Genomic DNA, 13915 nt, shown 5'->3' on the forward strand with positions numbered 1-13915 from the left:
TATTTTCGACACGGGATTCGTACACTGCCCGAAAGATGGGAGAAAGTAGTGGCTAGCGATGGAAAATACTTTGAATGATACATGCGTAAAAATTGGTTTCATTAAAGCCTCAAATGTTGGGGAAAAATGGCGGAAGCAAAGTTGTACACCTTGTATAAAGACATTTACATTTATATTCGATGTTGACGAATTTCTCTTTTTCACAAATGCTTTTCTCTTTTTTTGCCATGTGCTCCCTACTTTTCACCTCGTCAATTATTTTGCAACATAAATAGCAGAACTCATTTACTGGTTTTAATATCTCATTTCGTATTTTTATTCCCTTGGCATCGCGTTATTTGGTTCGGCTATATTCTACTACCCTTTTTTATTTTTGCTGGTATTAATTATATGATCCACTCCGCTCAAGTGATCTTCCAGGCTCTTTTCCGTCTCTGATAAAGTTACAGTGACATCGGCAAACCTCAAAGACACTGTTTATTCTTGTAGAACGTAAACATCCTTCCCAAATTTCGCGTTGGATTCCTGTACTTGTTGCTCAACATACTGAATAAAATTTGGAACTGGGTACAACCCTGTGTCACTCCTTTCTCAACGTCAGAAGCTAGTGCTTTGTGGTTAGCGTTGCTGACTATTGGTCACGGAGCCCTGGGTTTGATTTCCGGTCCGGTCAGGGATTTTCTCTGCATGTGTGTATGAGTATGTGTGTGTGTGTGTGTGTGTGTGTGTGTGTGTGTGTGTGTTTGTTGTCCTCATCATCATTTCCTCATTACCGACGCACAAGTCGCCGAAATGGCACCAATTAGAGATTTTCACCAGGCAGCCGAACTCGCCGGAAGGGGATCCGCACCCAGGTATGCCATACATACATTTCCCTTTACTGTTCTTCAACTCTTATGATGGAACTATAGTTTCTGTACAAGTTGTAGGTCTTCTGTATTTTATACCAGCTAGCTTCAGAATTTCAAAGAGTTCATTCTAGTCAGCTTTGTCAAAAGCTTTCTCTAAACCTATAAAAATTGTAAATGTAGGTTTTCCTTCTTAAATTTATCTTCTAAGAGTTTTCGTGTATTCTATATTGTCTGTTCTGTACAAGTTGTAGGTCTTCTGTATTTCATACCAGCTACCTTCAGAATTTTAAAGGAATTCATTCTAGTCAGCTTCCTCTAAACCTATAAATACTCTAAATTTAGTTTTTACTTCTTAAATTTATCTTCTAGTACTATTCGTGTATTCTATATTGTCTCATGTGTTCATAGACATCTTTCAAATTCAAATATATCTTCAACGAGGGCGCTTCTAACAGGCTTTACATTCTTCTGTAAAGTATCCGTGGCACTATTCTGCAACCACAACTTCTTAAACCGACGTTACGTAACATTCCGTAAGCATCTTTCATCTTGGGAATAGGAATTACTACAGTATTCTTGAAGTCCGAGGGTATTTCGCCTGCTAACATACCTGCACACTAGGTGGAAAAGTTTTGTCATGGCCTGTTCTCCTAAGAAGCTCAATAATTCTGATGGAATGTCGTCCACTCCATGGGCCTCATTCTAACTTACGTTTTTGTAGTCTCAGTCAGATTCTTTTCGTCGAGTGAGGTGGCGCAGTGGTTAGCAAACTGGACTCGCATTCGGCCATCCTGATTTATGTTTTTCGTGATTTCCCTAAATCGTTTCAGGTAAATGACAGGATGGTTCTCTGAAAGGGCACGGGCGATTTCCTGCCCGAGCCTTCCCTTATCCGATGGGACCGATGACCTTGCTGTTTGGTCCCCTCCCCCAACTCAACCCAGCCGGCCGAAGTGGCCGTGCGGTTAAAGGCGCTGCAGTCTGGAACCGCGAGACCGCTACGGTCGCAGGTTCGAATCCTGCCTCGGGCATGGATGTTTGTGATGTCCTTAGGTTTGTTAGGTTTAACTAGTTCTAAGTTCTAGGGGACTAATGACCTCAGCAGTTGAGTCCCATAGTGCTCAGAGCCATTTGAACCATTGAACCAACTCAACCAACCAACCAACCAAGATTCTTCTCGCAGCATCATATCTGCCATTTCATCTTCATTTACATTCTCTCTCCTTTCCTTAGTACTGTCTTCAAGTTCGGTTGATTTGTATTGTCCTTCTGTATATTCCTTCCACCTTCCCTTCTTTGCTTAGAACTGGCTGTCCATCTGAGGTTTTGACAGCCCTGCAGTTGCTTGCTTTTCTTTTCTCGACAGGTTTCTGTAGTTCTCCTGTAACTGGTGTCTTTCTCTCCCATAGCTATGCATGGGTCTACAGCTCTACGTTTATCCTCTATCCGTTCCGGTTTTGGCATTTTACACTTTCTATTAGGCCCACATTCATTTTCTGGATGCCTGTATTTTGTAGATTAAAATTTTTGTCTTACAATTAAATTATTAACTGTCTGAATACATCTGGTGTCTTTAGTTCCCCCCCCCCTCTCCCCACCCCCACCCCCCGCCAGAATTCCTAATTAGTCCCCGATATGCTATGGCCGAGGCGTCTTGTGCCTTTTATCGTCTCACGGCCAAAGACATTTAACTCGCGACTTCAGACGGTGTTCACCACACATCTGTCTTTTAACATGATCCTCAGTTATTGGGAGTTGTACACGGCACCTCATCAAATGGCATAACACTTCCCCTTGACTTCTAGCAACACGGTTTATCTTCTATCGTTATTGTATCCTGAATTTTAGTCGAAGGTGTAGCGACTATCAGAAGGTTCGAGTATGTTTATTTCTGAAGTAAATAGAACCGTTAGTGGATACACCTTCAGCTCAGAGAGATATCATATCAAAATTAGTATTTCGCCTCATTAAGTGGTATTTTCCCCACGTATCATGTCTCCTCTCTTTATTTTATTTTTTCGTATAACAACTGTAAAACCGGCCAAAACAAGAACATGGTTGTCACCCGAGCTCCACATAGTTGAACATGCTTCTACGAGTATTCTTGAAATGTGCGGAGGCGAAGGGGATTGGTGCTTGTTGGCACAAATGCACAAAATGCTTGATCTTGCATGTCTGTATTGTCTGGAATTACCTGTCTAACGGCCTTTAGTCACGTCAGATGCAATATCCCAAACTGATACTTAAAACCAGAATACAATCAATTTACCTTTTTTTTTTTTTTTTTTTTTTTTTTTTTTTTTTACAACGGGCGGATGTTAACCGTTCATTGTGAGTGCTTTAAAAACAAGGCAATATTTCAATGGCTTCTGAATAAAGAAGGCGGAAGTTTCCGCAATGGTCAATAGAATGTGTATGCAAAGGTAATGGAAACCACTGCATTAGAGACACATAATGTATACCTACAGAATGTGTGGCCTGTGACTGAAAAAGTATCATGACGATCTCACCATTGGCAAATGGTTCAAATGGCTCTGAGCACTATGGGAATTAACTGCTGAGGTCATCAGTCACCTAGAACTTAGAACTTCTTAAACTTAACTAACCTAAGAACATCACACACATCCATGCCCGAGGCAGGATTCAAGCCTGCGACCGTAGCGGTCGCGCGGTTCCTGACTGTAGCGCCTAGAACCGCTCGGCCACTCCCGCCGGCCATCGGCACAAGATTCCGGATTAATGCCCTGTTCGGACCTCTGAGAGGTAACTTCCAAGAGGGAGCTAACAATGTGAACAACATCGAATAACCACCGAAAGGGTGAAATACTACAAACCAGAGCGTGGAATGTCAGAAATTTGAACACAGCAAGGCAGCTGGAAGATCTGAAAAGGGAAATGCAAAGGCTAAGGTAGACATAGTACGGGTCAGAGAAATGAAGTGGAAAGAAGATACGGATTTCTGGTCAAAAGAATACAAAGTAAGATCAACAGCAGCAAAAAAACGGAACAACGGGAGTAGGAAGGTAGGTCAAAGAGTGGGGTACTGAGAAAAGTTCAGTCGTAGGAAAGTTCTCATAGGAATCAACGGAAAACAAACGCCAACAACAATGATTCAGGAATATATTCCTATTTCACAAGCATAAAATGTAGAAATAGTATATGAGGATTCCGCACGGGTAGGTAAAGCGAGATGATTATCTAAAAATCATAGGGAATTGAAACACATTAATAGGAAAAGAAATAGAAGAAAGAGTTAAGGGGAAATATGGGCTTGGTAGAGGAATGACAGAGGCGAAGTTTGGTTTTCTGGAGGTTGAAACCACCAGAGAACCTGTGCTGACGATGCCGTTGATAACAGAAGCAAGACTTAAGAAAAAGCAAGACACTTCCATGGGTTTTGACGATCTAGAAAAAGCGTTGGACGACGTAAGTTGGTGCAAGGTGTTTAAAGTTGACAGAAAATAGGATTAAGCTGTAAGGAAAGACTGATAATATTCAATGCGTGCAAGAATCAATAGGGAACAGTAAGAACGGAAGACTATGAACGAAGTGATCGGAGTAAAAACGGGTGTAAGACAGGGATGTAGTATTTCACTCCTAATTTTTGCCCTATATGGTGGAAATAAAGGAAAGCTTCAAGAGTGGGATTATTATATAGAATGAAAGAACGTCAAAGATAAGATTCAAATGGTTCTAAGCACTATGGGACTTAACATCCGAGGTCATCAGTCCCCTAGACTCAGAACTACGTAAACCTAACTAACCTAAAGACATCACACACATCCATGCCCGAGGCAGGATTCGAACCTGCGACCGTAGCAGCAGCGCTGTTCCGTACTGAAGGGCCTAGAACCGCTCGGCCACAGCGGCCGGCCAAAGATAAGATTCACTAATGTAAATGCAACCGTTAGTGCAAGAAAAGCATTATAAGTCATGTTGAATGAAATGAAGAGCCTAATGAACACAGAATATGGATTAGTAAACCGAAGAAAGACAAAAGTAATAAGGAGTAGTAAAAATTAGACGAGCGACAAACTTAACATTACAACTGGAGGTCAAGACGTAGACAAAGTTAAGGAAATCTGCTGCCTTTGAAACAAAATAACGAATGATGGACGAAGTAAGGAGGATGCAAAAAGCAAACTACCACAGGCAACAAGGGCATTCCTGGACAAAAGAAGTATGCCATTATCGAAGATCGGCCTTAATCTGAGGAATAAATTTTTAAGAATGTACGTTTTGAGCACAGAATAGTATGGTAGTGAGTCGTGGACACTGGAAAAACTGGAAGGAAGAGAATCGAAGAGTTTGAAACTTGGTGCTATAGAAGGATGTTGAAAATTAGATGGACTGATAGGACAAGGAAACAGGAAGTGCTCAGCAGAATCAGCGAGGAAGGGAACGTACGGAAAACAACGATCAGAAGAAAGAATAGAATGATACTGCATCATGGAGTAACTTCCAGGGTATTGGAGGGAGCTAAAGAGGACTAAAACAGTTGGCGTTTGGAATACATCCAATAAATAATTGACGTAGTGGGATACTAGCGCTACTCTGAGATGAAAAGGTTGGCGCAAGAGAAGAAATAAAAAGACAGCTGCGTTAATTGTATAACTCTTCAAGACGATTTCTGCTTCCCTGGACTCAGCAATACTTGAATCATTTATACATAATCGAGTATAGAAAAGGCCCGTTTTCTTTCGTATTTACGTCCATGCAGTTTCTTTCTTCCCAATCTAAAACATTTAATGATATTTGAGAAGAGATAGTTACACAGATGAAACAGTAAAGAGCTGCCTAATCGATCGAATTGTCAAAAGCAGCAGACTCGGGAATAATGTCCTTACCCACCACCCCCGTTTCCCCTTTCCGCTGGTCTGATGATGACACACAGGCAAATACCAGGGCGGTTCCTTCTGCAAAGGACAGCGCTGGTTCTCTCCCTATATTCGTCGAAACCAAATATGTGTTCTAAATTCCAGTTTGTCACTGCAACAAACAAACGTTGTATGGAAGAGGAGGCACTGTTTTCCTGACGCTACTAGTGTATTTCTGTTTCGCTCTGCTGGAACAAGTAACAGCTAGCCTGGAGACGCAGGCGTCGCTTTTGTATCCGGAGACAGCTGCACGGTCCTCTGTGGTAGCCGCCGTCACCAGCCGCCGGAGATGGCCGACCACCAGCTGCACGCCACGTGCCTCCGCCACGGCCGACTCGACTCCTGACAAATGACAGGCGACGATGGTGCGAGCCCTGTTTACTCTGCAGAGCATTAGAGTGCCTGAAACCCGCAACAACAGCGTGGAGTAAATAAATAAAGTGCTCCGAAGATGCAGCCTCGAGCAAAACACCCTTGCACTCAGCTTGTATTAATCACTTTAAGAGATAACAATGACTAGAAGTAGTCATATCCAATAATTATCTGATTGCATAGAAACGGAGTGATTTTAAGTGGAGCGAGTACATAAAACCAATCGCATGAAAGGCGGATACCAGACAGGCTCTTAGGAAGAATCCTCTGGCCATAGTCCACCTACGAAGGAGGAAGCTTATAAAGCCATCGTACGACAGATGTTCGATTGTTGCTGGTTGAGTCTGCGGCCGTCACCAGGTGGGGTATACAAGCTGCTCCGAAAATACTCGTTCAGATTAATACAGAATGTGGAGAAAATCAAAACAAATACATTTATTTATCGTACATAAGGTCCCCGGCGGCAATTTCTGATGCTAGGGACGATTTACAGAAAATCAAAACAAATACATTTATTTATCGTACATAAGGTCCCCGGCGGCAATTTCTGATGCTAGGGACGATTTACACAGAAGGTAGATTACACATTAATTACAACAGAGACATTAACAAGAACTTCTCGAATGCGGTACCATTGACCTGTATGCACACAGTGCATCGTCAGACCGTTGATTGTCATGTCTGTTCGAAGATTCGCGGCATGTCCGCAATGGTACCAGCAGCGACGGCAATTCTAGCGATGAAGTGTTCTTCTATCTCCACAATCGTTTCATACACCAGCTGCTTTATATGCCCAGAGGAAGCAATCCAGACACGTCACGTCAGTTGATCTGGGTGGCCAGGCCACAGAGCCACATCGGTCGATAAAGCGATTCCCGAAGGTTGCTCTCAGATGATTCCTCACAGCAATGCTGAAATGGGCTGCCAGCCCGTCGTACTGGAAGTAGAGCCTTGCGAATCAATCACTGTGTTTACAAGCAAACCTCAGAGCCAACCATCCGTACACGGAAAATTTTTAAATGTCAGTACACATTCAGAGTTATAGACACCGACATAACTACTTACGTCAACACCACTAACAAAATGTTACCAAACATTACAAGTTGACTTTACACCATACGTTCCTTATCAAAATACGCCGTCTACTCCCTGTATTAACTTGAACGAATAGTTTCGGAACACCCTGTATAGAGGAAATAGACGAGACCCAAAGGACAACGAAGTTTCTCCTCAGATTCGTATAGCAATGGCGTAAGCGTAGTGGTGACATTCATCCATCAGTGACAGACACGCCAAGGGGCCCGGGTTCGATTCCCGGCTGCGTCGGAGATTTTCTCCACTCAGGAACTGAGTGTTGTGTTGTCCTCATTATCATTTCATGGCTGAAGTGCAATAAACCAACTGCGCCGACAGGTTTCATCAGTGGAAAAGCGACAGCCATTGTCGATGCTCCGTGAGTAAAGACGATCGAGACATCGCTGAAGACGCCGCTCAAGGAGACAAGTCCATGGAGGAGATGCCTGGTGCAAGATCGTCAACGAAAAGAGAGCTGGAGATGCCCGGCGGGGGACAGGCCATTACAGGGTTAATGGCGATAGCAAAGAGGTCGACGCTCAGGGCAGAACTGAGGTACAACGTTTTCCTGGATAAAGGTGTCCGACCAGGCAGAGCCCACACATAGCTTGAAAACTAATCTTTTAAACATTCCTGAAGGAAATGGGGCATGTGACCTCGGAAGCCCCACATCTAGAGAGTATGGAGGATGCCAGTCCTCCAGCAGGCGTCAAAATCGAAAAACACGGGCACAGTCTGGGATGGTTAACTGCAGAACGGCGCGCTCGAAATCCACATTTTGCGGTGGTTAGTAAATTGCGAAACTCGAGCCACCATACCAGCCAGGCATGGTTCAAATGGTTCAAATGGCTCTGAGCACTATGGGACTTAACATCTATGGTCATCAGTCCCCTAGAACTTAGAACTACTTAAACCTAACTGACCTAAGGACATCACACACTCCATGCCCGAGGCAGGATTCGAACCTGCGACCGTAGCGGTCACGCGGTTCCAGACTGAAGCGCCTAGAATCGCACGGCCACACCGGCCGGCTGTTCTAACGTTATAGCCCGTTTTAAGTGCAGATCGTTGTAGCCTCAGGAGTGCGTGTGTTTATGTTCTCTCTTACCAATACCTTCCAGGTACCAATCCTAGACTCTAGAACAATACTTTAGAGTTGATAGCTTGGTTGATTTACGTAAAAATACGTCGAACTCCATCCGTCTGAAGCTTTATCGCACATAAAAAAATCATTCGTTTCTTGTTCTTCTGAACCGTATGCTATTACATCACGATACTTTGAAATCTGTTACTAAACATCGATAAGGAGTGCTAAGCTCCTCGACATGAGCGCATCTCGAGAAATCTCATGCACTTCGATGGATGAGGACTCGGAAAGCTCCATTCATTCACGAGACGTGGAGTGTAGCGGTCTTCTTCTGGTCAGTTGCCGATTAATTCCGTAACGGTGCTGCAGGGTGGGTTGGTTGGTCAACGACCGTGTGAGGAGGGTCTTTCACTCGCTGATTTCACCCTAAGACAGCGAGAATGCTCTGTGACTCCCATACCCGGAGAGATAGATCGTAAATTAAGAACTATGCTCGATGTGTTAGAAATATGTGGAGCACTGTCTGGTATGCTTTGATGATTTATGTGTTCGAGAATTAGCAGTGAATGGACGTACTGCACAGTCATCTATCCACGTTCGCAATGATACTCGCAAAGTGGAGAAGGGGTAGTTTAGCTATGATACCGAAATTGGGGAAACATGCTGTCACATCATTGGCCGGTGTTGAAGTTACTGTAAAATAGCTAAAATTGTTCACGCTATCAACTGTGATGCTTATTATTAGAGTACATCGATCGTGTCTTTTCCATCCCATCCGTGCACTGGCACGCTGTTGGTTACCACATAATGATTGACTTATATCGCTTGTTTGAGTTGGTGAAAGAGTTTTGGTGGATGGACAGCACCTTCTGGGGTGGATAGCACCAAAACACTGGATGCGTACATGAGTGAAATATGAGGAATCAGTCGATAGGGGACGCAGAACCATCAGCTATTCCGTGACTATGACAGATGAGTTTAAATGTAGTTTGGAATCCTACGCCAACGCCGTAAAACTCTTCCAGTTTGCTTACGTTGTAACTCTCTTTTATTTAAAATCGTCCAGTATTTCTGGCGTGTTACGATAGCCACAGTGCCGGCCTTGGTGGTCTAGCGGTTCTAGCCACTCAGTCCGGAACCGCGCGACTGCTACGGTCGCAGGTTCGAATCCTGCCTCGGGCATGGATGTGTGTGATGTCCTTAAGTTAGTTAGGTTTAAGTAGTTCTAAGTTCTAGGGGAGTGATGACCACAGATGTTAAGTCCCATAGTGCTCAGAGTCATTTGAACCATTTTTGATAGCCACAGTAACAATATGATTTACATTGTGTGATGTCTAGTTTCCTGTGAGAGGCCATGGATCAGAGCGTCTTAATGTCAGTTTAGGACCTGAAATAGACATCAAAGTCATGGTAGAAAAACAAAATGTATGACAGTGTACAAAGCGTGTTAGAAAACAATGTTTCAAACAACGACACAGAGTCACAGGGAGCATCTCCTGCGACTTACAGTACAGTCTGAGGGATACGACCATCCTCCTGTAGTACGGGTGATGAAACCTTAAACTGCCCTCTGCAACGGATCAAAAGCTGTATATTTAATAGGACCGTTCTGCACCGGCAACAGCAGCAGTTTAACACGTAAATTCGATGACGGGCGGGGTGTCGCGTTAAGAATGCTATTCTGGGAACCATCGCAACAAATCTCTCTCTCTCTGCGCAAGACGCATATCACAGATATGCGTCATCGCGCTAGCAACGGCGTCTAGGTGAGTTCTACACTCCTGGAAATGGAAAAAAGAACACATTGACACCGGTGTGTCAGACCCACCATACTTGCTCCGGACACTGCGAGAGGGCTGTACAAGCAATGATCACACGCACGGCACAGCGGACACACCAGGAACCGCGGTGTTGGCCGTCGAATGGCGCTAGTTGCGCAGCATTTGTGCACCGCCGCCGTCAGTGTCAGCCAGTTTGCCGTGGCATACGGAGCTCCATCGCAGTCTTTAACACTGGTAGCATGCCGCGACAGCGTGGACGTGAACCGTATGTGCAGTTGACGGACTTTGAGCGAGGGCGTATAGTGGGCATGCGGGAGGCCGGGTGGACGTACCGCCGAATTGCTCAACACGTGGGGCGTGAGGCCTCCACAGTACATCGATGTTGTCGCCAGTGGTCGGCGGAAGGTGCACGTGCCCGTCGACCTGGGACCGGACCGCAGCGACGCACGGATGCACGCCAAGACCGTAGGATCGTACGCAGTGCCGTAGGGGACCGCACCGCCACTTCCCAGCAAATTAGGGACACTGTTGCTCCTGGGGTATCGGCGAGGACCATTCGCAACCGTCTCCATGAAGCTGGGCTACGGTCCCGCACACCGTTAGGCCGTCTTCCGCTCACGCCCCAACATCGTGCAGCCCGCCTCCAGTGGTGTCGCGACAGGCGTGAATGGAGGGACGAATGGAGACGTGTCGTCTTCAGCGATGAGAGTCGCTTCTGCCTTGGTGCCAATGATGGTCGTATGCGTGTTTGGCGCCGTGCAGGTGAGCGCCACAATCAGGACTGCATACGACCGAGGCACACAGGGCCAACACCCGGCATCATGGTGTGGGGAGCGATCTCCTACACTGGCCGTACACCACTGGTGATCGTCGAGGGGACACTGAATAGTGCACGGTACATCCAAACCGTCATCGAACCCATCGTTCTACCATTCCTAGACCGGCAAGGGAACTTGCTGTTCCAACAGGACAATGCACGTCCGCATGTATCCCGTGCCACCCAACGTGCTCTAGAAGGTGTAAGTCAACTACCCTGGCCAGCAAGATCTCCGGATCTGTCCCCCATTGAGCATGTTTGGGACTGGATGAAGCGTCGTCTCACGCGGTCTGCACGTCCAGCAAGAACGCTGGTCCCGCTGGTCCAACTGAGGCGCCAGGTGGAAATGGCATGGCAAGCCGTTCCACAGGACTACATCCAGCATCTCTACGATCGTCTCCATGGGAGAATAGCAGCCTGCATTGCTGCGAAAGGTGGACATACACTGTACTAGTGCCGACATTGTGCATGCTCTGTTGCCTGTGTCTATGTGCCTGTGGTTCTGTCAGTGTGATCATGTGATGTATCTGACCCCAGGAATGTGTCAATAAAGTTTTCCCTTCCTGGGACAATGAATTCACGGTGTTCTTATTTCAATTTCCAGGAGTGTATATCGGGTAAAGTCAGTGGAGCTTTTATAGTTCGTAATTTTTCTCTCTTGAATGGTACAAAATAACGATGATAGCATGTTGGGGAGATAGATGTGAATGGGCACGGATCTGCTTTGGACTATAGTATCTGTATCTAGTTTTGAGGCGCACCACAATGCCGCATTTGAACCGAATGGTCAAAATAAAAAATGGTTCAAATGGCTCTGAGCACTATGGGACTTAACATCTATGGTCATCAGTCCCCTAGAACTTAGAACTAATTAAACCTAACTAACCTAAGGACAGCACACAACGCCCAGTCATCACGAGGCAGAGAAAATCCCTGACCCCGCGGCGAAACGAACCCGGGAACCCGGGCGTGGGAAGCGAGAACGCTACCGCACAACCACGAGCTGCGGACAATGGTCAAAACACACTCCTGTTGCACTAACTCAGGTCTTCTGTTTCTACACAGGGTGCAGAATGTGGAGGATATGTCTTTCTCTGACTTATGCTTAGTTCCGATTTAAATTGGAACGATCACATGCGCAAAGCTGTAGAGCAGTTGCAAGATACACAGGGGGATGACTAAAACCAGGTTGGAATTTTACTATAGCAGACACGTTCGAGAAAGATGACTCATTTCGAGATATGAGAGTAGCAGAAATATGATTCACTTGTGGGTGTGTTCCGACGCAGGTATGTGGTTCAATGGAAAGACTTGATCCAAATAATGAACATCATTTCTAGCAGACAGTGTAACACTGTTGTTGTTGTTGTTGTAGTCTTCAGTCCTGAGACTGGTTTGATGCAGCTCTCCATGCTACTCTATCCTGTGCAAGCTTCTTCATCTCCCAGTACCTACTGCAGCCTACATCCTTCTGAATCTGCTTAGTGTATTCATCTCTTGGTCTTCCTCTACGATTTGGACCCTCCACGCTGCCCTCCAGTACTAAATTGGTGATCCCTTGATGCCTCAGAACATGTCCTACCAACCGATCCCTTCTTCTGGTCAAGTTGTGCCACAAACTCCTCCCCAATTCTATTCAGTACCTCCTCATTAGTTATATGATCTACCCATCTGATCTTCAGCATTCTTCTGTTGCACCACATTTCGAAAGCTTCTGTTCTCTTCTTGTCTAAACTATTTATCCTCTCTACTTCGACCATCATCAGTTATTTTGCTCCCCAAATAGCAAAACTCATATACTACTTTAACTGTCTCATTTCCTAATCTAATTCCGTCAGCATCACCCGATTTAACTCGTTTTGCTTTTGTTGATGTTCATCTTATATCCTCCTTTCAAGATTCTGTCCATTCCGTTCAACTGCTCTTCCAAATCCTTTGCTGTCTGACAGAATTACAATGTCATCGGCAAACCTCAACGTTTTTATTTCTTCTTCATGGATTTTAATACCTACTCCGAACTTTTCTTTTGTTTCCTTTACTGCTTCCTCAAAACTGGTAGAAGCCGACCTCGGGGAAGATCAGTTTCGATTCCGTAGAAATGTTGGAACCTGTGAGGCAATACTGACCCTACGACTTATCTTAGAAGAAATATTAAAGAAAGGCAAACCTACGTTTCTTGCATTTGTAGACTTTCTCGTACATCTTGCGACCCAGATGGTAGAGTTTTGTCAGGACTGGCTCTCCCAAGGCTGTCAGTAGTTCTAATGGAATGTTGTCTACTCCCGGGGCCTTGTTTCGACTTAGGTCTTTCAGTACTCTGTCAAACTCTTCACGCAGTATCATATCTCCCATTTCATCTTCATCTACCTCCTCCTCCATTTCCATAATATTGTCCTCAAGAACATCGCCCTTGTATAGACCCTCTATAAACTCCTTCCACCTTTCTGCTTTCCCTTCTTTGCTTAGAAATGGGTTTCCATCTGAGCTCTTGATATTCATGCAAGTGGTTCTCTTTTCTCCAAAGGTCTCTTTAATTTTCCTTTAGGCAGTATCTATCTTACCTCTCGTGAGATAAGCCTCCACACTGAATAGCATCGAGGAGAGGCTACAACCCTGTCTCACTCCCTTCCCAACCACTGCTTCCCTTTCATGTCCCTCAACTCTTATAACTGCCATCTGGTTTCTGTACAAATTGTAAATAGCCTTTCGCTCCCTGTATTTTACTCCCGCCACCTTCAGAATTTGAAAGAGAGTATTCCAGTCAACATTGTCAAAAGCTTCCTCTAATTCTACAAATGCTAGAAACGTAGGTTTGCCTTTCCTTAATATTTCTTCTAAGATAAGTCGTAGGGTCAGTATTGCCTCACGTGTTCCAACATTTCTACGGAATCCAAACTGATCTTCCCCGAGGTCGGCTCCCCGGCTTCTACCAGTTTATCCATTCGTCTGTAAAGAATTCGAGTTAGTATTTTGCAGCTGTGACTTATTAAACTGAAAATTCGGTAATTTTCACATCTGTCAACACCTGCTTTCTTTGAGATTGGAATTATTATATA

Source organism: Schistocerca nitens, chromosome 9 (assembly GCF_023898315.1).
Source record: "Schistocerca nitens isolate TAMUIC-IGC-003100 chromosome 9, iqSchNite1.1, whole genome shotgun sequence".
Lineage (NCBI taxonomy): Eukaryota > Metazoa > Arthropoda > Insecta > Orthoptera > Acrididae > Schistocerca > Schistocerca nitens.